General features: G+C 44.3%; 1 protein-coding gene and 1 long non-coding RNA gene across 2 annotated transcripts in view; one reads left to right on the top strand and one right to left on the bottom strand.

Moving 5' to 3' along the window:
• LOC117514790 (nuclear factor of activated T-cells, cytoplasmic 1-like) overlaps positions 1-22,929 on the top strand; it is a 60,890-nt gene that overhangs the window by 14,828 nt on the left and 23,133 nt on the right. The gene's annotated exons all lie outside the window — the stretch shown is intronic.
• Positions 13,152-22,651, bottom strand: LOC117514791. The gene is made up of 3 exons (XR_004561960.1): positions 22,447-22,651; positions 16,023-16,025; positions 13,152-13,164 (listed from the first exon to the last, which is right to left on the bottom strand). It is a non-coding gene; the product is annotated as an uncharacterized LOC117514791 (long non-coding RNA).

Here is a 22,929-nt window from a genome sequence, read left to right as displayed (position 1 = left end):
AAATGCTACAAAGAATAAGAACGGGAAGAATTAGAGTTACAACAAAAGTAGATCTATCTTAGAAAATACAGAGAAGTATCTTGAGGAAGTGGACTGGCCATGTGAAGAGCAGAGGTCTGTCTTGACAGTCTGTGGCACACAACGAGAGTATATTTCAGGTGTGTCCATAGCAGGAAATCTCAGTACAAACCAGGACGGTGGGCACGGAGAGCTGGGAATAAGTTACCTACTTACAAATGAGCATGTTGCAGGAATAACATCAAATCAACCAGAGTGGCACCTGTTGTTTCCTTTAAGCCAGAGTGTGGCCAGATGTAGCATGTTGCAGTTGAGATGGCGCACTGAGATGTGTGAGGTGTTCACGCATGCACAAATCACAGTAGTCAAAAGTATCAATTGGAAGCTGGCAATGACTTTTGCATTGCACCATGAAGGTCGGGCCTGAAGGCTTAAGTGGAGGACGAAGGAAGAAGAAGTAAGTCTTATATAGGCCCTGGTGGCCGTGCTTATCTCTGCATTCTGTAGCATCAAACAACTGAGAGTCTACAAACTCCCTCTGGATGGGACACCACTCTGACACAGGTTACTTCCCCAGCTCAAACCGGTACCCATTTACAGTTCGGTGGACTGAGATGTTGTAGATTAAGTGTCTTGTTCAAGGACAATGACAGGTAGCATGAGTGGGATTCAAACCCAGGTCTACATATTGGCAGGCCAGCTCCTTATCCACTCAGCTTGCTGCTGTACAAGAAAATAGCAAGAGCAGAGGAGGATGGACAGAGTAAAGGAAGAGCTGAAGAAAAGGGGGCTGAATGGGTCTGTTTGGAAAAAAACCTTCCGTATGGATTTCCGCGGCACAGAATTGGGCAAAGTTAATGTTACAGTAAGTAGACTTACAGTAGAAGTAATGGAACCCATATAATACCACATCCCATAGCATCAGTACCTTAGAAAAAAATACCTTTGCCGTTGACCGAACGTCCTCTGGATTACCATCACAGACGCTGTTTCCTTTTACATCTCTTTTATCTCTCTCTTTTGCTGAACATGTGAGCTTTCAGATTCCTGGTTGTGATCATCTTTTTTTTGTCACACTCATTGTGGAAACCCTCTCTCACTAACAGACTCTATTGTCCAAAATCACTTTCGGTTTAGCACATAATTGAACTTAAGTGGTTGCAGATGACAGTGGCAAAGGGGTCACAGTGCTTTGATTTCAAGCTCTTTGTAAACCTCATCGGAAATATTATTTCTTCTGATAAGTGCAGCAAGATGAGTGCGTAAGAATCCAGTCCATTCATTACCGCTGTGTGCTGGCTTTTATGTGTATGTGCGTGTGGACCCCAAACCCAGGCACCCGAGCCAGAAGATCTGGTCTGGATTCAGTCGCTCCGTCATAATATCCACAGTCACTGAGAAAGAATGTGTCTGCAGGAAAACTGCAGTTAAATTATCTAAACAAATTGGGTTTCTTTTCTGTCTGGAATCTAAAACACACGTTTTTAAATGGGAGAATTTCATTTTGAATGGGTTTTGTGTTTATTTTACCCAAATGTCAGATATGCATGACGCATATTTGCTACTGTAAGGTTTCGTCTTTGCTTCCACCTACTGTGGAGTCTGTTCCATCACTTCATCATGTGTCAGTTGTCTCGGTTTTTCCTGACACAGACGTTCAAAGGCTCACATGCTGAAGTTTAGAGAACCACAGTGGGTCAGGATTCAGACTGGATCTGCGGTTTGGCTGAGATCTTCCCGTGTTACCCACCTTTATATAACTGCTATCATGGATCCCCAGTCTGGATCTCCGGGAACACATTCCTGGACGGTCATTTTATGTGTCTTCCATCCTAAGAGGTTATGAAGGGAGGATGTCTTCTACGTTGATGTAATAACCGTTGTCTGTGTATTCTGTGATCCCTACAAACATTATGGGGTTGTGTAAAATGGCTTTTCCTCTGTGGAGAACACCGCAAAAGCTGTGCCGTTACAGGAGCCATAAATAAGCCTTCAATCTGGGATATTTCCTGCTGCTGGTATAAAAATATGAGCACATGGAAAACTCATATATAGAACCATAACACACAAGCCTGAAAGCTACAAAACGCCAAACAAGCACGCATTCCTCCAAGAAAAGATTTTGTTTTTTAATTATTTGTTTCAAGCAGGTCAGGGTCGGTTTGAGGACACCAGCTGCTGGAGCACGTCTGGATTTGTGACTTACGTAAGGATACACAGTCGGACACTTAAATAGAATTTCAAAAACAGCAGCCTTGAGTCAACATACCCAGAGGCGCACAGACTGGACAGCGGCTGGAATTTTTACAACTAATTGATAGTGCATGTCTTCAGAAGAGAGGAGCATTCAGAGAGCGCATATCTTCATCAAGGTCCAAGACACTATCTGTTCTATTTGAGTCTTTGATGGCGTTTTGCTTTTGTCTCTTTCTTTTTCATTGTGGGAGCATTATTCTCTTAACATCTTCTCAAGCATCCTTTGATCCTGGTTGTTAACCTTTGATTCTGACCTTTGATCTTGATCACTGCTGATTGATCTTTGAACTTGGCCAAGGACTTGTGTTTTTGTTGTCATTTGTCTGCTTTGATCCTTTAAACAGAATGAAGGGGTGGATGAGGCCTTTGATCTTTGATCCTCATTGTCAAAAGTAAATTTTTGCACCAAGTAACTCAAAGTTAAGTAACGTTGAAGTAACAGTAAGGGAATGAGTTGAGTAACAATAGTCAACAAACGTAACTGCAACTTCATGGGGTTTCTGGTTGCAGGCAAGTAAAAAAAATTCTTGGGTACTCAAGAGTAGTATAAACTGCAGGTCTTAGAGGAACTAAAGGACCAGAGGCAGCAGTAATTGAGTAACTAGCTACAGGTGTAGCAGGTGAAGGTCTTGTGGTTGAGCAGTGGGCTTGAGACCAGAGGATCCTCAGTTCAAACCCCTGTCAGACTGGAAAACCACTAAGGATGCTTGGGTAAGGTCCTTAATTCGAAAGTGTAGCGAACACTTTCCATGGCAGCACCCTGACATCGATGAGTGAATATGAGGCATCATTGTAAAGCACTTTGAGCTTCTGATTCGGATGGAAAAGCAATATATATATATATATAAATGTAGTCCATTTATAATTAAGTTCACGTGACAGATGACAATGAAATCAGAATATTCTTGGAAGGGGTAAAGGGTAAAGTATTGGGATTAAAAATGAGGAATTGGTTGTGGGAGGGGCACAGATTTTCAATACGACAATTATACAAATATGCTGCTTTATGTTGCTGTATATAATTTTTGTGGGTTTTATTATGCTATTAACAAGAAATCTTTGTCAGAAATAACCGGTTTCTTTGGGAGACTTAGGTGAGGAGTATCACTTGTGTAGAGAGGCAGTGTCGTGACATTTTGACCACATGGTGCATTTCTCTGAACCTGATCCAGTGCCTCAGTGTTGAGGGCGCCAGCATCTGAAGAAGGCCAAGGCAATGCCCATGTTTCACCGAACAAGATCAGATAGACGGCTACGTGTGAGAGGTGAGGATCGAATGGTTGGCTGCCTAGGTGGCCGTCATCTAGGACCCAAGGCAGTTCCGTGGTGCGGTGAACGCGGTGATGTGTGACTCTGGGAACACACTCCTGGACTCAACTTAATTCATAATAAAGAAAACGAGAACAAGAAGGCAATGCCTGCTTGACTGTGCTGGTTGCAGAAAGAAAAGTAGGTCTTTCCTGTGGTTATGTTTACAATCATATGTAATATACGAGGTCTGTGAGAAAAGTATCGGACCTTTGGCTGGGAAAAAAAAACTGGCTTACCTGGAGCGTTGGAAACCTAATCACCCTCGAAGTAGTCTCCTTGGGACTCCACACACTTCTCCCAGCGGTGTCGCCACTGTTGGAAGCTTTCCAAAAACGCCTCTTTCAGGATGGCGCACAGCGCCGCCGTCGTTGCAGCCATGATGTCCTCCCTTGTCTCAAAACACGTTCCTTTTAATGGTGTTTTGATTTTTGGGAACAGCCAGAAGTCGCAAGGGGCCATGTCAGGAGAGTATGGAGCCTGTGGAACCACAGGAGTTTGGTTTTGAGACAAAAAAGTCCGAATTAAATTGGAGGAATGAGCTGGCGCGTTGTCGTGGTGGAGGCGCCAATTTCCTGTGGCCCACAACTCCCGTCTCTTGTGCCTTACAGCATCACGGAGGCAACAGAGGACATCTCTGTAATACTCCTTCGTTACTGTTTGACCATGTGGCGCGTACTTGTGGTGTACCACACCACGGGAGTCAAAAAAAACAGTCAGCATAACCTTCACGTTGCTGCGCACTTGGCGCTCCTTCTTCAGTCATGGCGACGTGGAATGCTTCCACTGTGACGACTGGAACTTGGTTTCCAGGTCGTACCCGTACACCCAGGACTCATCACCGGTTATAATGGTGTCCATAAAACTGGGATCAGTGTGAATGGAGTCCAGCATGTCCTGTGAGACTTCCAGACGGAGGTGCTTTTGCTCCGCCGTCAGCAACCTTGGCACGAACTTCGCAGCCACTCGCTTCATGTCCAAATCTTCTCTAATAATGGAATGTGCCGAAAAAGTACTTATGTCCACTTCCTCCGCAATTTCTCGGATGGTCACTCGACGGTCCCGCATCACCACAGCATTTACTTTGGAAATGATCTCCTCATTTCGGGACGTCGATGGTCGGCCAGAGCGCGGCTCACTCTCCACCGTTAAGCATCCATCTTTAAACCGGTTGTACCACTCCTTAATCTGTGTGGTGCTCATGGCTTCATCCCCGAAAGCCGTCTGTATTTTTCGAATCGTTTCTGCTTGGCTGTCGCCAAGTTTCTGGCAGAATTTAATGCAAAAGCGTTGCTCCAAGCGTTCCGCCATTTTCTGCACAAACAGAACTCCGACGAAGGGGGTGGAGCACTCCTCCCGCAAGGCGTGCTCACAGGCGAATGACGTCACCGACAGGCATGGAAAAACTCAGGCATGCGCACGAGGGTTCAAGCTTACCTGACGCAATCACACGTGATTCAAATCCATATGGTTTTTTTAAAAATAAAAAGGTACGATAGTTTAATCAGACCTCGTAAAAGAAATACTCAACAGCTTTTAAAAGTAAAAGTTCTTTTTAATTGTTCTCTTGTGTTGGCCCATTTGCCAGCAGTACAGTCATGAACTTCCAAACCTTCAGTGGAGACTTGGTCATCCTCCTTTTTTTTGAAAGCATGAAATGTTCCAACTGCAGAAGTTGCTCCAATAGTTTCAGGCTCTCAGTATAATCACTTCTCAGTGCACAACACGTGCACTGGATTAGAGGTTTTCACGTCCCAGAGTGTGATACAAACTTATTCTATGTAGCTGTCACGATTGTTTAGTGTGTTTTATCCTCACTGCTGCCTTTTATTACAAAATCACAATCTGTGTAGGACTGAAAAACACCGGTAACCACACTGCGCCCACACCAGCAGCACCGCTCACCTCATCCAATTTTGTCATTCATTTTTACGTGAGGCCATCAGGTATTGCGAAGACTTTGCATCCATCCATCCGTCTGTCCGTCTTTTATTACTGCGAGAGTCTTCAAATTCACGTGCACGCTAACTTATGCTAATTCAAAGCTAACTTCCACGCTTGTCAAAAGCTCAAGTAGGTGCACAGGCACGCCCTCCTGCAGATGCCATTAAAACGTAATGAAATACTGTTTATGATTGACTGATTGATTGAGTTTATTCTGGAACATTATTAGAAACAGATAAAGGTGAATTTATCAATGATACACAGATAATAATAAAGCATAAACGCTTATTTCCGTTGTCGTCCTTGTGAAATTATCATGTGACAAAATAGAGGAGCTTGATTGAACATGTACAGATTGTACATAAGAGAGTAGGATCTGGATAATTCATGTAAATAACAATAAATATATAATTATATATACTTTGTACTGGGATACCAATTAAACAACTGCAATTTATTTAAAGAAGACAATGCTCATATGGCCGAGTGTATTTTAGAATTGTTATACTTACTTCGTTCAGGCACCATTTTAAGGTGTACAAATCTTATTTTTGTACACAGAATTATCAGACTTGTTGGTTATACTGCAGATTGGTGCACAAAATGCAAATGAACCCGTCCTTAAAGCCTGCACACAAACCTCTGTAACTGATTATTCAATTTGTGATGCACCAAATGCAGTTCCTCTGTGCTGGGCCAATTTTAGGCATTTGTAAAGAAAATTGACGGCTTCAGCAGGAACTAGGACGTATATATGTGTCATGAAAACTGAACATCTTGAGTCATCTTGCCAAATAATTTATAAGGAAAACAATACACAATTGTGAAAATTTAATTATGTACATAACAATTACACATTCATCACTGAGGACTGGGCTTTTGTGGCTGCAGGTAGCAGCTCACAAACCAAGACTTGAAAACCTATGTAAATACACACACACACATGCACGTGCACACCCCGAGCAGTTGCAGTGTTTTTTGGGGACACAAATACCTGAGGCCCCAGTAAACAGGAGCAGGTCTTCGTCCCAGACCACTTAATAACAGCTCTCCATCTGAAATTTGTTAACGCAGTGAAATAGTATCCTGTAGTGACGGATGCTGGAGAGGTCTGATCCAGCTCGGAGGAATGGGGAAAGCCGTTGGGTTTTGCAAGTCTTGGCAGAGTGTGCAGTCTGCTCCGTGTGCAGATACCTCGGAAAGGAGACGGTGGGAGGAACTGTGAAAGAGGGAGGAAAATATACAGGAATAGAATATGCAGATATACAGTCAAGCATTTGGACAGTGACACAGATTTTGTAATTTTGTTTCTGTGCACCATCACAGTGAGTTCAAATGAAACAATCAATCAATACTGCAGACTTTTAGTTTTACTACAGGTGGTTTAACAAAAATGTTGCGTTGACCTTTTAGAAAGTAGAGACACTTTTATACATCGTCCCTCCATTTTTAAGGCCTGTAGTGTTGGGAAGGTGTCGTAGCACGGACCCACAACAGGGGGCGCAAATGAACGGACAATGAGTAAGCCAAAAGGTAACAATTTAATGTTGTGACAATACACAACTAAATATACAGAAATTGCAAAGTCAATTAACACCAGGTGACGTGTGGGCAGGCTCGAAGATAGAAGACCCCGACGAGAGAGAGGCCGCGTCCCACACGGCCTCCACCACCAACGGTCTGAAGAACACCGGAGCCGCCAAGTCCCGAGTCCCCAGGTGACCTCTGTCTTCGGCTGTCGAACCTGGTACTGCTGGCAAAAAGCAGAGACAAGATGAATGAGTGTAAGTCCTTACACTCAGTGGTCTACAGTCTGTACACAGTCAGGAGGAGGACCTCCACCTCCGAATCACACACTCGTGCAGCTCCTTGTGTAACCACTTATCTGTAGCGCAGTCGTCGTCGTCACGCCACACGCCAATTCCCCAGATAAGGGCGAACACCACAGGATACCGGCTGCAACAGAAGTTCAGAATTCACTCAACGATATGAGTCAGCAGAGAAGTTACCTCTCGGTAGTCGATTTCTCGGCGGGGAGGTGGAGTTGCAGTCCGGCTTAAGTACTGGTATAGATGAGTGACAGCTGGTGTGATGAGTGACAGCTGTCACTTCCTCTGGGTCTGGCGCCCTCTCGTGCTTGGAACCCGCAATCCAAGCAGGGCGCCCTCTGGTGGTGGTGGGCCAGCAGCACCTCCTCTTCAGCGGCCCACACAACAGGACCCCCCCCTCAACGGGCGCCTCCTGGCGCCCGACCGGGCTTGTCCGGGTGACGTTTGTAGAAATCGGCCAGGAGGGCCGGGTCCAGGATGAAGCTCCTCTTCACCCAGGAGCGTTCTTCAGGTCCATACCCCTCCCAGTCCACCAGATATTGGAACCCCCGGCCCTTACGACGGACGTCCAGGAGCCTGCGGACCGTCCAAGCAGGTTCCCCGTCGATGAGCCGGGCAGGAGGCGGCGTGAGTCCAGGTGTACAGAGGGGCGAGGTGTGGTGCGGTTTGAGATGGGACATGTGGAAGACAGGGTGAATCCGCAGCGAAGCCGGGAGACGGAGCTTCACTGCGGCCGGGTTGATGATCTTGAGGATAGGGAATGGTCCAATGTATCTGTCCTTCAACTTGGTTGAGTCCACACAGAGGGGGATATCCTTTGTTGACAGCCACACCTCCTGCCCGGGCTGGTACGTGGGGGCCGGGGACCGTCGGCGGTCCGCATGGGACTTGGCCCTCGTCCGGGCCTTCAACAGGGCAGAGCAAGCGGTCCGCCACACCCGGTGACATCTCCTGAGGTGGGCCTGGACCGAGGGCACACCGACCTCTCCCTCCACCAGCGGGAACAATGGGGGCTGGTACCCCAAACACACCTCAAAAGAGGAGAGGCCGGTAGCAGACGAAACTTGGCTGTTGTGGGCATACTCGATCCAGGCCAGATGGTGACTCCAGGCCGCCGGATGTGCGGAGGTGACACACCGAAGGGCCTGCTCCAACTCCTGGTTGGCCCGCTCTGCCTGGCCGTTGGTCTGGGGGTGGTACCCGGACGAGAGACTCACGGTGGCCCCCAGCTCCTTGCAGAAACTCTTCCACACCTGTGAAGAGAACTGGGGACCACGATCTGAGACGATGTCCGAAGGTATCCCATGCAGCCGCAAGACGTGGTGAACCAGGAGGTCTGCTGTCTCCTGGGCCGTCGGGAGCTTCTGGAGGGCCACGAAGTGGGCCGCCTTGGAGAACCGGTCCACTATCGTGAGGATTACGGTGTTGCCCTGGGACGGCGGGAGGCCCGCGATGAAATCCAGGCCGATGTGAGACCAGGGGCGATGAGGCACTGGCAGGGGTTGGAGGAGGCCCGTCGTCCTCCGATGGTCTGCCTTGCCCCTGGCGCAGATGATACAGGCCTGGATGTAGTCCCGGACGTCGGTTTCCAGGGACGCCCACCAGAAGCGCTGCTGGACCACTGCCACGGTCCTACGCACTCCGGGATGACAGGAGAGCTTGGACCCGTGACAGAAGTCCAATACGGCAGCTCTAGCTTCTGGTGGGACGTACAGTCTGTCCTTGGGGCCAGTCCCCGGGTCCGGGCTCCTGGTCAGGGCCTCCCGGACGGTCTTCTCCACGTCCCAGGTAAGGGCGGCACGACAGTGGACTCGGGGATGATGGTCTCGGTGGGGTTCGACAGCCCCGCTTTGGCTTCTTCTTCGTGCACCCGGGACAATGCATCTGATTTTTGGTTCTTGGTCCCGGGGCGATATGTAATCCGGAAGTCAAAGCGCCCGAAGAACAGAGACCAGCGGGCTTGCCTGGGGTTCAGCCGCTTGGCGGTCCGGATGTACTCCAGGTTCCGATGGTCAGTGAAAACCGTGAAGGGCAACGACGCCCCCTCCAGCAGGTGTCTCCACTCTTCAAGAGCCTCCTTCACCGCAAGAAGTTCCCGATTGCCAACGTCATAGTTCCGTTCAGCTGGGGTCAACCTGCGGGAATAAAAGGCACAAGGATGGAGAACTTTATCAGCCTCCACGCTCTGGGACAGCACGGCTCCTATCCCTGAGTCAGAGGCGTCCACTTCTACTACGTACTGGCGATCAGGATCAGGCTGCACCAGAACTGGTGCAGTCGAGAACCGGCGTTTCAACTCCTGGAACGCGGCTTCGCACCGATCCGACCAGGTGAAGGGGACTTTTGTGGAGGTCAGGGCAGTCAGGGGGCTAACTACCTGACTGTAACCTTTGATGAACCTCCTGTAAAAATTTGCAAAGCCGAGGAACTGCTGTAGTTTCCTGCGGCTTGTTGGTTGGGGCCAATCTCTCACCGCCGCAACCTTAGCCGGATCAGGGGCGACGGAGTTGGAGGAGATAATGAACCCCAGGAAGGACAAAGAAGTGCGTTGGAACTCGCACTTCTCGCCCTTCACAAACAGCCGGTTCTCCAACAACCGTTGTAGGACCTGACATACATGCTGGACATGGGTCTCAGGGTCCAGGGAAAAGATGAGTATATCGTCCAGATATACGAAGACGAACCGATGCAGGAAGTCCCGCAAGACGTCATTTACCAAACCTTGGAACGTCGCGGGGGCGTTAGTGAGGCCGAACGGCATGACCAGGTACTCGAAATGACCTAACGGGGTGTTGAATGCCGTCTTCCATTCGTCTCCCTTCCGGATCCGAACCAGGTGGTACGCATTTCTAAGATCCAGTTTCGTAAAGATTTGGGCTCCATGCAGGGGCGTGAACACTGAATCCAACAGAGGTAACGGGTATTGGTTGCGAACCGTGATCTCGTTCAGCCCTCTGTAATCAATGCATGGACGGAGTCTGCCGTCCTTCTTGCCCACAAAAAAGAAACCAGCACCCATCGGGGAGGTGGAGTTCCGGATCAGCCCGGCAGCTAAGGAGTCCTGGATGTAGGTCTCCATTGATTCGCGTTCCGGACGTGAGAGGTTGTACAACCTACTGGACGGGTACTCAACGCCCGGGACTAAATCGATGGCACAATCATACGGTCGGTGCGGAGGAAGAGTGAGCGCCAGATCTTTGCTGAAAACGTCAGCAAGATCATGGTACTCCTCTGGCACCGCTGATAGATAGGGCCACAGGGGCCGCGAGGGCTAGGCCGCGACGAGTAGGAGGGTCGCCGCGGTGCGCACGGAAGCCCAGGGCGCGGGCCCGGGTGGTGCCGCCGCGGGTGCAGATCTTGGTGGTAGTTGCAAATATTCAAACGAGAACTTTGAAGGCCGAGAAATCCTGTTGGGAAGGTGTCGTAGCACGGACCCCACTGCTGGCAAAAAGCAGAGACAAGATGAATGAGTGTAAGTCCTTACACTCAGTGGTCTACAGTCTGTACACAGTCAGGAGGAGGACCTCCACCTCCGAATCACACACTCGTGCAGCTCCTTGTGTAACCACTTATCTGTAGCGCAGTCGTCGTCGTCACGCCACACGCCAATTCCCCAGATAAGGGCGAACACCACAGGATACCGGCTGCAACAGAAGTTCAGAATTCACTCAACGATATGAGTCAGCAGAGAAGTTACCTCTCGGTAGTCGATTTCTCGGCGGGGAGGTGGAGTTGCAGTCCGGCTTAAGTACTGGTGTAGATGAGTGACAGCTGGTGTGATGAGTGACAGCTGTCACTTCCTCTGGGTCTGGCGCCCTCTCGTGCTTGGAGCCCGCACTCCAAGCAGGGCGCCCTCTGGTGGTGGTGGGCCAGCAGTACCTCCTCTTCAGCGGCCCACACAACATGTAGGTCATTGAACAAGCTAAAATGTTTGCCTAGTTGGTTGCAATCCAGGACCGGGGCAGTTCTGTCATATGGTGTATGCAGTGACACGCAGCACCATCATGTGTTCCCAGACCTGACCTGAGGTCTAAATCTCAACAAGTGCAGCAGATAAATGCATATATCACAAGAATCTTTCATTTTGTGTTACAAGCACCAAATCAAATTTGGCAAAAAAAAAAAAAAACTATTAGCCACTTCAGTTATTCAAGATGGCCACCATTTTTTTTCCAAGGTGACGCCCAGAAATATGTTTTCACCATGGGGGGATCTGAAATTAACTTCAGGCAATATTTTCATGCTTTTTACCATTTTTTTAATAACTGTGCATGCATGATGTAGAACGTGCAGTAGTATTTGGGGTCTAAAGGCTTAGTAGTAGAGGTAGTGTTTTTGCTTTTTAAAGTCAGCCGTGTCCTTTGGATGAACACTAGTACTCGCTGCCAACGGTTGACCAAATGTGAATACAAGTGCTAAAACTGAGCTTTACAGCATAATCAAGCTGCAAATATGAAATATATGTCAGTAGTGCTTACATTAGATAATTTCTAATAATCTGCCATTTTGATTCACTTATAGGCCTCGTTTAAAGTCATGTGGTGTCAAAGAAATAAAATGACAAGGACTGACTAATGTCTGTCTCTAATGTAACCATGTTTTGTGTAAATTTGTGACTTTCTGTCAAGGTACGACAATATGAAACAGGTTCACCAAACAAAAATATACATATACATTTGTGTTTAGTGGCATCACATTTAATGATTTAGCACCGTAATCACCTATATTTGCTTGTGTTCATGTGATTCACAGCTTCTCAGAAGTATTTATACGAAATTTTGTGCTTTTGTGATCCACGGGGTAATTCTCACACTTATCTGCTGCACTAAACAGTCTGAACTGTTGCACCAAGTCTGCAAAATAAAGGGTCATCATAAAGTGAAACTCAATTTCTTACACTTATCCCCTTTATTTTTGTGCAGCCGTGATTCTCAACTCATTCGCCTCAAACTGCGGAGCAATCAAATGGTTTTGGAAGAAATTTCGGGTTCAGGAGCTTCCCTTCATGTCCTCACATCCAGGAATATTCACCGAGCGTGAGAAGAAGCAGGTCAGCCGTAGAAAATAAAGGCGACAGACACATGCGAGCAAAAGAAAAAGAGGGGAAAATGTGAGGTGGAAGAAAGTATCAGGCGATCTGGCTGATTTTCCCTGGCACCTTCCCTCTCTGCAGGAACACTACGTCCTCCGTTCCCGACTCAGTTTGTTCAAACCAAAACACTAAAAGTCAACGGAAGATAAACATCGGCAAAGTTAAAGATTAGATTTTCTTCACCTCCCACCAGTGAGTGCGTATAACACAGACGTACCAGGCAGTGGGTGAATGGATTTACTTCAGGGGAGGGAATGATCATAACCACTGAACTGTAAGTGTCCTGCTGCTGACAGATGACCCACGGTAGTTATAAACTTCAACAGGTCCCCCGACTCTCCCAACTCTATCCAGCTGAGCTCCGCTGCTCTCAAAACAAATTGCAAACAAACAGGGAAATCCTTAAATGCCAGGTAAGCCTTTTTTATGGTGTGAAGAACTGGGAGAATAAACAATAAAAGGCTGTAATGGTGCCAAACAAATGTAAAAATTAAGATTTGTAACTCAAGGTGGACAAATTACTTCCACCAATTATGTGAGCACTGGTGTTTGTGTGACTCCAAAAGTTTGCAGCCCATTAAACGTGAAACTTTATGGTGAGATCAGTGTTTTTAAAATGAAGTAGCCATTACATTTTAATTCTCATCTATGACTGGACTCCAACAGTGGATACTAGAGAGGGGGGGGCTTTTTAATACCGTGAGATTGACTGATTTTCTCCAGACATTTTCAGTAGAATGCCAGAAAATATGTTGATCACATAAAGCAGGGGTGCTCAAGTTTGGTCCTCGAGAGCTACCTTCCTGATACTCTTAGTTGTCTCGCTGCTCCAACACACCTGAATCCAATGAAAGGCTCATTAAAAGCCTCCTAACGAGTCTTTCATTGGATTCAGGTGTGTTGGAGCAGAGAGACAACTAAGAGTATCAGGAAGGTAGCTCTCGAGGACCAAACTTGAGCACCCCTGACATAAAGGCAACTTAAAGCTCTAACACAACTATTTTCTATAGAAAGATTTGGTGACTAAGTGGCATCCTGTGCAGAGAATGAAGCAGCGCTCCCTCTGTGCTCTGAGCTTTTCTCTCCTGTTCTTGTTCTGGCCGTGCATTCACATTTGGAGCTTGAGCTTTTTGCACATTTGCTTTTGCACTCTTTTTGAAGAGGCAGCAGTACTCACGACTCACCACACAGTTGACTTGTTTTTCAAGATGGCTATCTTGATCATATCAAGACAAGACAGCTATTTTCAATTAAAAGATTTAGTGGCTTAGTGACATCCTATGCAGAGAATGAAGCAGTGCTCCCTCTGTGCTCTGAGCTTTTCTCTGCTGTTTACATTCTTGTTCTGGCTGTGCATTCACTTTTTGACCTTGAGATTTCTGCACATGCACATTTGCTTTTGCACTCTTACAGAGGCAACAGTACTCACGACTCACAACACACAGTTGTTGACTTAAAGATGGCAGATGATCGCAACTGTTTTGAAATGTTTTGTTTTGAAATGATTTTGAAATGTTCAAAATCTCTGTCACACATTAATTAAGTGAACTTCAAGTGAACATTGCGCAAACAAGTCAAAAACACTGCGTGTGAGTGCGAGTGGTTGCGTCAGCACACCACATGAGAGCATAGCTTATCTGAACGATTATAAGGAGATGTTAAATTTATCATAAACATACTTTTACAGCTACTTATAAGAAGGAATGGACATGCAACTGTTTTACCAAGCTATTACAATAAAAACATTACAAATGCTTACCTTTTAGACAACATTGTGTGAGTAAAAATTACATCTATATTATGATAGCCAAGTGTGTGTGTGTGTGTGTGTGTGTGTGTGTGTGTGTGTGTGTGTGGTGTGTGTTGTGTGTGTGTGTGTGTGTGTGTGTGTGTGTGTGTGTGTGTGTGTGTGTGTGTGTGTGTGTGTGTGTGCGCGCGCATGCGTGTGGCTTCAATCACGGTGAAAGTGGGGAGAGCTGACATTTGTCATTTGGTATGCTTATGTATTTTGGGTCAAGGATGAACGTTGTGAAAATGGAAAGTTGATAGGACTAATATTTTTGGAGAAATTCGCAATTTTAGCTAACCAGTAAACAATGGACATTGTGTTGCAATGCACTACTGGAGTTCAAGTTTTAGGTTTTAAAACGTTATTGTGGTTAATGTTAGTTTGACAGTGTTTTTAGTGTTATTGATTGATTGTGTTTTTGTAGTAAATGGACTGCATTTATATAGCATCTGCATCAGACGCTCAAAGCACTTTACAAACTTCACCCTGACGTGAGGGCGCTGCCATACAAGGCGCTCATTACAATAAGGGGTTAAAGACCTTGCCCAAGGGCCCTTAGTGATTTTCCAGTCAGGCCGGGATTTGGACCAAGGATCTTCTGATCTCAAGTCCAACACCTTAACCACTAGACCATCACCTCCCAGCCACTCAGTTTAGTTAAGTGTCATGTTGTTGTTACCATGAGTAAAGAGTATTGTTTTGATGTCTTCCACCGCCATCTCTGTTTGTGCGTGTGTGTAAAAGCATGTGCTTGCAGCAAAATGCAGAAAAAAAAGCTGTACATGCATGCGACTGGGGACTGTTTATGTGTTTTGGATCAACGATGAATGGCGGCAAAACAGAATGTTGATAGGACTAATATTTTTGGAGAAACTACGGATATTAGCTAACGTGCTAATTACATTCTGGACTAACATGCAATTCCAGCAGTGGGCAGTAAATCATCTTTATATTAAAAGCGTGAGTGCGTGATTTTATTTACTAAGTTCAGTGTAAGTGCATAATATAATTGTAAATACATTAAACAATACACATTTCCATTGTGGTCCAATTAAAAATAAAATGACAAAAATCAAATGACAAAATAGAAGTCATAATAAAATATAATAATAATAGTGATAATAATAATAGTGTGTATATGCTAACAATAACCTAAATATTTAAAAATATATTAAGACAGTAAATTAACATTTAAAAATAATATAATTAACAGGAAATAAAAGGATTGAGTTCCTCTTCTAAAAATTGTCGAGGTCTAAGGTTCTAAAAACATTCTGGACTCACACACCATTCCAACTCATTATAGAAACGTTGCTTAATTTATTACCACCCTTGAAAATGTCAGCTACCTATTTTATAACCACGATCCAATCTAGAGCCCGTGGATCCCCATGGACAACATGCTAGTTTACCTTTTAATTTGATTAGTGCAATTTATTGCATCATAGCATAAAATCATCAAGTGGCAAAACCCAAACCCCAGCAGCTCTTAAATCTCTGAGATGAAATGACACAGGTGAAGCTCTGATTTACAGGTAAGACCAAAGGTCTGCGTATCTTCTGCCGTCTCTCAAAGAAGAGTTGTGCTGACTTCAGACTGACAGAGTGAGTGAGCTTCTTGACAACTATAGTCTCCAAATGGATCAAAGTGTTTGTCTGGACTCTATGGAAATCAAAGCATGCTGAACATGTGTTGGAAAGCAGATAGGTGGAGCTTTTGCCAAGACGGTCTCCCTCCTTCCTCCAGACGAGTCTGTGTGAGTAAGTCCACAATGTGCCCTGAGACAACCTCCTCCTTGGTGTTTCTGAATCCCTGCAGGTGTTGAAGATTTAAGGTTGTAGGGCAAGCTCTGGGTCAGCAGACAGTGTGTTAATCAGATCACATTCAGCTTGAGTGCAAAGTCAGATCACTGGAGCTCAGCGAGGATGAAGAAAGGGAGAGGCTGTGCTCTGCAGCCCAGCAGGAGCTTTTTCATATTTAGTTACTTTCAGATTAATATATAATGCCTTTGGTGGATGAGTCACACCGTTCCTGCAGCCTGGTCTGCTCAGAAAGTTGCTAGAAATCAGAACGAGTGCAGTCCTCGTGATAATCAGCATTAAGTTGTCACATAATGTTAAAATGTTGTTTAAAAATGCTCTGGATCTGACCCTTTATCCACGTGGAATGGAATGAACTCGCCATAATTACATTAAAGGACTTTTATTCCCAGCCACGTCCAATATTTTTAACAGCTGTTGTAAATATTGGTCCGTTCATTATTCAGCAGCTGTATGAAAATATATTTAAATTTCCAAGCCAGAGATTAATTTATTTCTAAATTTAATGCTTTATACTCCAGAGCAAATCCAAACTTTTTTAGCATTTTCCCCTCAAATCTGGTCATTGTTAAATGCTGCATATGTCCACTAAACTGCAGAGAAGGATGGAGGTCATGTGATCATCTCAGAGAAAGTGGAGCAAAGATTTTAATGAGGTTATCTCGAAATGTTGTCCTTCAGACAGAGAATAGTTAAATTCTGAAGCACATCTCTATTTTAAAGATGATTCTTTATCCCATTCTTTCACATTGGTCTCCTTTGATAAGCACCAACACAATGTTACAAAGGGCCCATACAGACTGTATAACAATAACATTAATTTTATATTGCACTTTCAGGCAAAAACATTAAAAATGCAACAGTACACAAATATTTAACATTCATGGAGTGGAAAAAAAAAACATTTCAAACACCAAATACAAAGATCATGTAGACCAACAAATGTCGTTAAAATGAGGTAAAACCACACATTACCTGTAAGGAACAAAAAATAAATACGTTTTAAGACTAGAATTAAAATATTCAACAGCACTGTGGACTTTCTAATATGAACCTGTTCCACCAAGTAGGAGTGACCTTTGCTCTAAAATCAACCCAGTCTTATGGCATTTCATGATGGCATCATGAAAAGTTAATTAATCTATGGGTCATGATACCCTCACGAAAATGTGGCGTTTTTGTGACGGGACCAAAAAATAATTTCATGATGGGACCATGAAATGTGGGATGATACAGGGGGTCTGTGGGAGTTATGGTTAGGGGTAGGGGTAGGTGTAGAAATAGTAAAATTAAAAAAAAAAAGTGTCACTAAAATGTGACTCATTTTGTGACTGGAGTATAGAAATGAAGTGCGAGACGGCTGTCTAAAACCCATGTACATCTTCTTACTGCTAAATCTGCATCCTGAGACCACAGAGCATAAGAAGGCACATAAGGCTCAATGCGTTCTGAGATAGGTGGGTGCGCAACCAGACTTAGGCCACATGTCCATGTAGTGGCATCAGCGTCCTTTTTCAACTGCTCTAAATGAGAACGGAGCACATACAGCTGCTTATAAAAAAAATAGATGTCTTTTTTCAAAGTGGGACTCTTTTTTGTGCAGTCGCTCTGAGCGCTTTTAAGTTGAAAATCCCTGAACTTTTCAGAAAAACACTGTGACATCACTGCAGTGCCTTTTCAGGCATCTGGGAGGAGAGGTTAATTTTTGCTGATTTGTCTCAAAATCAAACACAACAGGGACAAAAAACCTTATCTGTGATGGCAGATTGGACAGGCACTTGGTTATTGTTGAGGGTGAGGGCTTTTTATTGCCATACATTATAAGATAGTCATCAGCTGTTTATTGTTGTTATAGAAACATCCCACATCCCACATGCAGACCATTTTGTTCTACCCACTGTAAATGCTGAAAGCATTATATTCAATTCAGATCAATTTATTTATATAGCTCCCAGCATTTTTCCATAAGGAAAAATTCTATATGTACCAGTGGCGTTATAGTTACATTTAAATCAAATCAAATCAATTTTATTTATATAGCGCCAAATCACAACAAACAGTTGCCCCAAGGCGCTTTATATTGTAAGGCAAGGCCATACAATAATTACGGAAAAACCCCAACGGTCAAAACGACCCCCTGTGAGTAAGCACTTGGCGACAGTGGGAAGGAAAAACTCCCTCTTAACAGGAAGAAGCCTCCAGCAGAACCAGGCTCAGGGAGGGGCAGTCTTCTGCTGGGACTGGTTGGGGCTGAGGGAGAGAACCAGGAAAAAGACATGCTGTGGAAGAGAGCAGAGATCAATCACTAATGATTAAATGCAGAGTGGTGCATACAGAGCAAAAAGAGAAAGAAACACTCAGTGCATCATGGGAACCCCCCAGCAGTCTACGTCTATAGCAGCATAACTAAGGGATGGTTCAGGGTCACCTGATCCAGCCCTAACTATAAGCTTTAGCAAAAAGGAAAGTTTAGGGGATTTAAAGACTTACGTACTCTCTCTTTAACATTGCAAGATAGGTTTTCCTTTTCTCTTCATTGAGGCATCACAAACATCCGAGCATATCCAGGTTACACCAACAGTGTTGACTTAAGCACAGACCATCTTATGATGTCACAAACATCTGATGGGAATGTCAGAATTCTGACTGCCCATTTCTGTTGGACTGCAGAGACTATCGTTACCTCAGCAGATGTGGGGCTTCTAAGTTTCTTTATTTTATATGGATCCATTCCAGGCCAGATGCAAAGCTTTTTGCCAAATTTCATGACGATCAATAACTAAGTTGATTTTTGAGTAATGTCATTAACCACCCAAGAAACAGTTGCAGGTAAAAAAAAAAATAATAATAATAATAATAATAACCTCCTTAGTGAAGATAAATAACAACTCAGAGATGTTCCGTTCTTCCCAATTATCTCCAAGTGCAGCAAAGTTGTTTGAACCAGCCAGCCAACGAGGTGGACAAATGTCTAACACGGTCAGAGGGAGCACAAAGCTCTCTCTAGGAGATAAGAGCGAGCAGAGCCAATATATTTGATAGCAAATCAGACAGTTAACTAAAGGTCGCGCAGCAAATGTGCGCACTAAAATCGGGAGGGAGCCCGTCTCAGCCACGGAGCTGTGATAGATAGTGAACAATAAGCACTGAGGTAAGCCTTTTTGGACACGGACGACACATTTTCTCTGTATTTAAATATATAAAAGAAAACAATTGTGAAATCCCACAGTACATCTGACAGGCAACAGGTGATTTAAAGAAGCAGACTACAAATGCTCTTATAAATCACATTATATGCAGGTGCTCAGCCAAGTTCCACCTCAGACGACTGCAACCTACTGAAGTATGATTGTTTCAGTATGCTCATATTTTTCACTTTGTGCCATTTTTGGAACCAGTGAGATCCTGAGCCATCTGCACCAGGCTCTGCGGGAGCATACGTTTCTAATTCCGAAACAATCAGGGCGAGTTTATCAGATGGCTGAGTTATTTTACCATAAACCCATTGGTAATGAGCCATACAAATGTGTCTCCTTTCATATCTGCACCACAAAGATGTGTGCATTTCACTCAGTTTGGTGCATTTTCAGGCTTTGGTGTTTGATTTACTCAGTTCCACTTCGCTAGCTATGTGAAACAGAGCTTTTGATTTTGAAATCATTTACGGTTCCATTTTTTTCAGATTCTCTTTGGCTCCATATTTCTATGTTTGCTTTGATAAACACTTTGATCGCTGTTGTGGTATTTTTCCAGTGGAGCTTGACTGGAAAAACAACTTACTGTGTAGGGAATCTGGGGGGAAAAAATGAAAGCCCCATTTTTGGCACAAAGCGGCATTTGTTACAGTATTTCTGTACTGCACAGTGTTGTTCTGCACACTCCAGAATATGCATGCTGGGACTTCTCCCTTATAAAATGATATGATACATATATAAATAAATGGGCAACAACACAGTTCAAGGACAGGACTTTTTATTATGGAACATTTTGATTTGGTGCAGTACGATGCAGTCCACTACAGTTCTTTGTTTGCTGGAGACATTCAGCTTCCAATTCGATAAAATTACCATCACTTACCACATTGTGAGTATAAGTTGCACCTGTTTAAAAATGCCTCTTCAAGAGGAAAAACCCTGATATAAGTTACATCTTTAGTCTGTATTGTCAGCTCTTTCATTTGGGATTTTTGGGCATTTTCTTTATTTGTTTCAGGCACTTGGCCCATAAAAGAAACAGTAAAGGAATAAAAATTACATGTACAGACAGACATTCATTCTTTCATCTATACTCCAATTACGGGTCATGATGGGGCTGGAGCCTATATCCCACCAGTCATAGGGCATGAGGCAGGGGTACGCCCTGGACAGGACGCCAGTCTGTCACAGGGCCACATATAGACAAACAAACACCTACAGTCAGTTTACACACTAAACATATAATAATGTAAATGCGTTTCTAAAATGGATATTTTTGTACCAACCGTCAGATTTGAAAACATTGTATGAGGGTGTTTACAAAGTCTGTTTACAAAGGAGCAGCATTGTTCTCTTCACCTGGCAACAAAAGTGTTAATTGTATGTTGAACAAATTTACCGGCACTACAACGTCTTGGTGGATTCATAAAATACGAAAACAGTTGTTGTGTACTACAAGATATTTTGACACAACACTAGTGCTGACGGAAGTCATGCTCTACAGACCTCTAAGCTGCACATGAACACTATCATCACCTCTTACGTTAGCATTTGCATGGATGCCAAGATAAACAAATGAAGTCACATATTTAAAATTTACATCATAGTTTTACAGATGAGGGGCAGTGCCAGTTTATTTTGTTTACTGCTTTGATTCCTGGGAAGGTCCTTTATAAATCGTCACACTGGAGTATAAGTCACAAGGCCTCCCAGACTAGTTTAAAAAACATGACTTATACTCCAGAAAACACAGTATCTTCAAAAATCTACCTTGTGGCCAAGTTGTGGTTGAAAAAATTGTTTCATCTCTGCATGTTTGTCTTGCGATTTTAGCAGATTCTTCATGGTCTGCCCAGGTCTCATCATACCGTCTCACTGAACAAGCAAGGCATTTGTCCAACTTTCTGTCCTTATAGAATCAAATCCCTTTCAAAGGTTCGATGTTAGGCACCATGTAAATCTTGTTGGCGTTGTTGGACATGTTGCTTAGGGTTTTGTATGGAACAGGCAATGCTGTGCTAACGTTGCTGTGACGACTCTTGCAAGAGTCTCACATTGACGTTTTAAGTTGTACGATGGTTTGAAGACACTATAAATGTGAAAGTAGCAGCATAGCAGCTTCACTCAACCAATTCATAACTTTAAAAATGGTCATTTGACCAGTTCATGATACATTTAAATCCATTCAGAGGTCTGCGTATCATTATAGTCGTATTTATTACTTCAAAATTGACTTTCAGTTCATATCGGTTAATTGTTACATCCCTTCTGAGAACTTTACGTTTCCCAGAGAGTACATTTGCACTCGCGTCTATCAGTTGGTTAATTGGTTGATTTTTAAGCACGGTAATGCAAAAGTCTTTCTTCCAACTTCCACTGAACTCCAGAAGAAATCAGTTTCTGCACAATGAAAAATGCGATCAGAGAAAATCAGTGATGAGGGCACCGGAGAGCAGCTCCAACCCTGTAAACCCCTCCCCCTCATCCGCGCTGGAGGGAGCATGCCCATGTCCTCCTGGGCCCAGCAGGAAACGAGAGTAGGAGGTAGAGAGGGACGTGGCGAGCTTACAAAGGCTGGGAGACAGAGGTGAGGTAGGGAGAGGCACAGCGCACTGTAAAAGATCAAAGACAAAGGTTGTGTGGCCAAAACAAGCACATCAGTGGCGGGGCGTTTAGTCAAAATTGTCTTTAGATTGGCCGCTCTAATTTGGTGTTTTATTGTTGTGGAGCTTAGATCATGAACTTTCTTTCTATTTTAAGCTTTGACTTTGACCCCGTGTGACTGATTTGATTTAGTCTGCATATTCACCTAAATTCCCATTGCTCACATCATTTGGTTTGGCGGGATGTCAGATTCATCTACAGACACAACTACAGACCGCCGTAAAATACAGCCATGTACAACTGAGTCTTCCAGGTGCAGATTAGAATTGCTATTTGTCTGCTGCCAAGGGGAGTTGGACCACAACCGTATGAAATTCCACTGGACCAACCAGCCCAGTCGCATGCTTTTTTTTTTTCAAGCTCCCGTCACAAAATGAGTCACAGTTTTGTGACACAGTTTGTCATAACCTAACCCCCACAGACCCTCTATCCACCCCCCCCCCCCATTGTCACCCCGCATTTTATAAGTTAATACTTTATTGTCAGATCAGAGATCCAAAATTTCTCCTACATATTCAGTAGCTCCGTTACAACACAATACATAAACAACACAAATAAGACACAGATATTTCACAAACAAACAATCCAAAGAACAAAAATTTACTCGCATTGCAGCCTTGATAATGTTGTTATGGATTAAGCTCCTTATTTCGTTTAAGTATCAACTGATGCACTAAAGAATGTTTCAGTCTGACCTTATTAAACCGTGGAACACTGTATCAGCGTCCAGATGGAAGAAGGATGTTTATTTTGTGATACTGTCACAAAATAAAAAAGTGCCACATTTTCATGACGGGAGCATGAACCAACAGATTTATTTACTTTTCATGATGCCATCACGAAATGTCATGATATTGGGTTGGAACCAACACAACACAGGACACTACAGCCAACCCGTAAATCTTTGACTACTTGTCTCTAAATAAATCCCTATGGCTGTTCCCTTGTTTTCACTTGGGGTCATAGCAGATCCGAGATGGATCTGCATGTTTCACACTGGATGCCCTTCCTCCA

This window comes from Thalassophryne amazonica, chromosome 7 (assembly GCF_902500255.1).
Source record: "Thalassophryne amazonica chromosome 7, fThaAma1.1, whole genome shotgun sequence".
NCBI classification, from domain to species: domain Eukaryota; kingdom Metazoa; phylum Chordata; class Actinopteri; order Batrachoidiformes; family Batrachoididae; genus Thalassophryne; species Thalassophryne amazonica.
The sequence above is the reverse complement of the archived record's forward strand: the minus strand, read 5'-3'. Positions and strand labels throughout refer to the sequence as shown.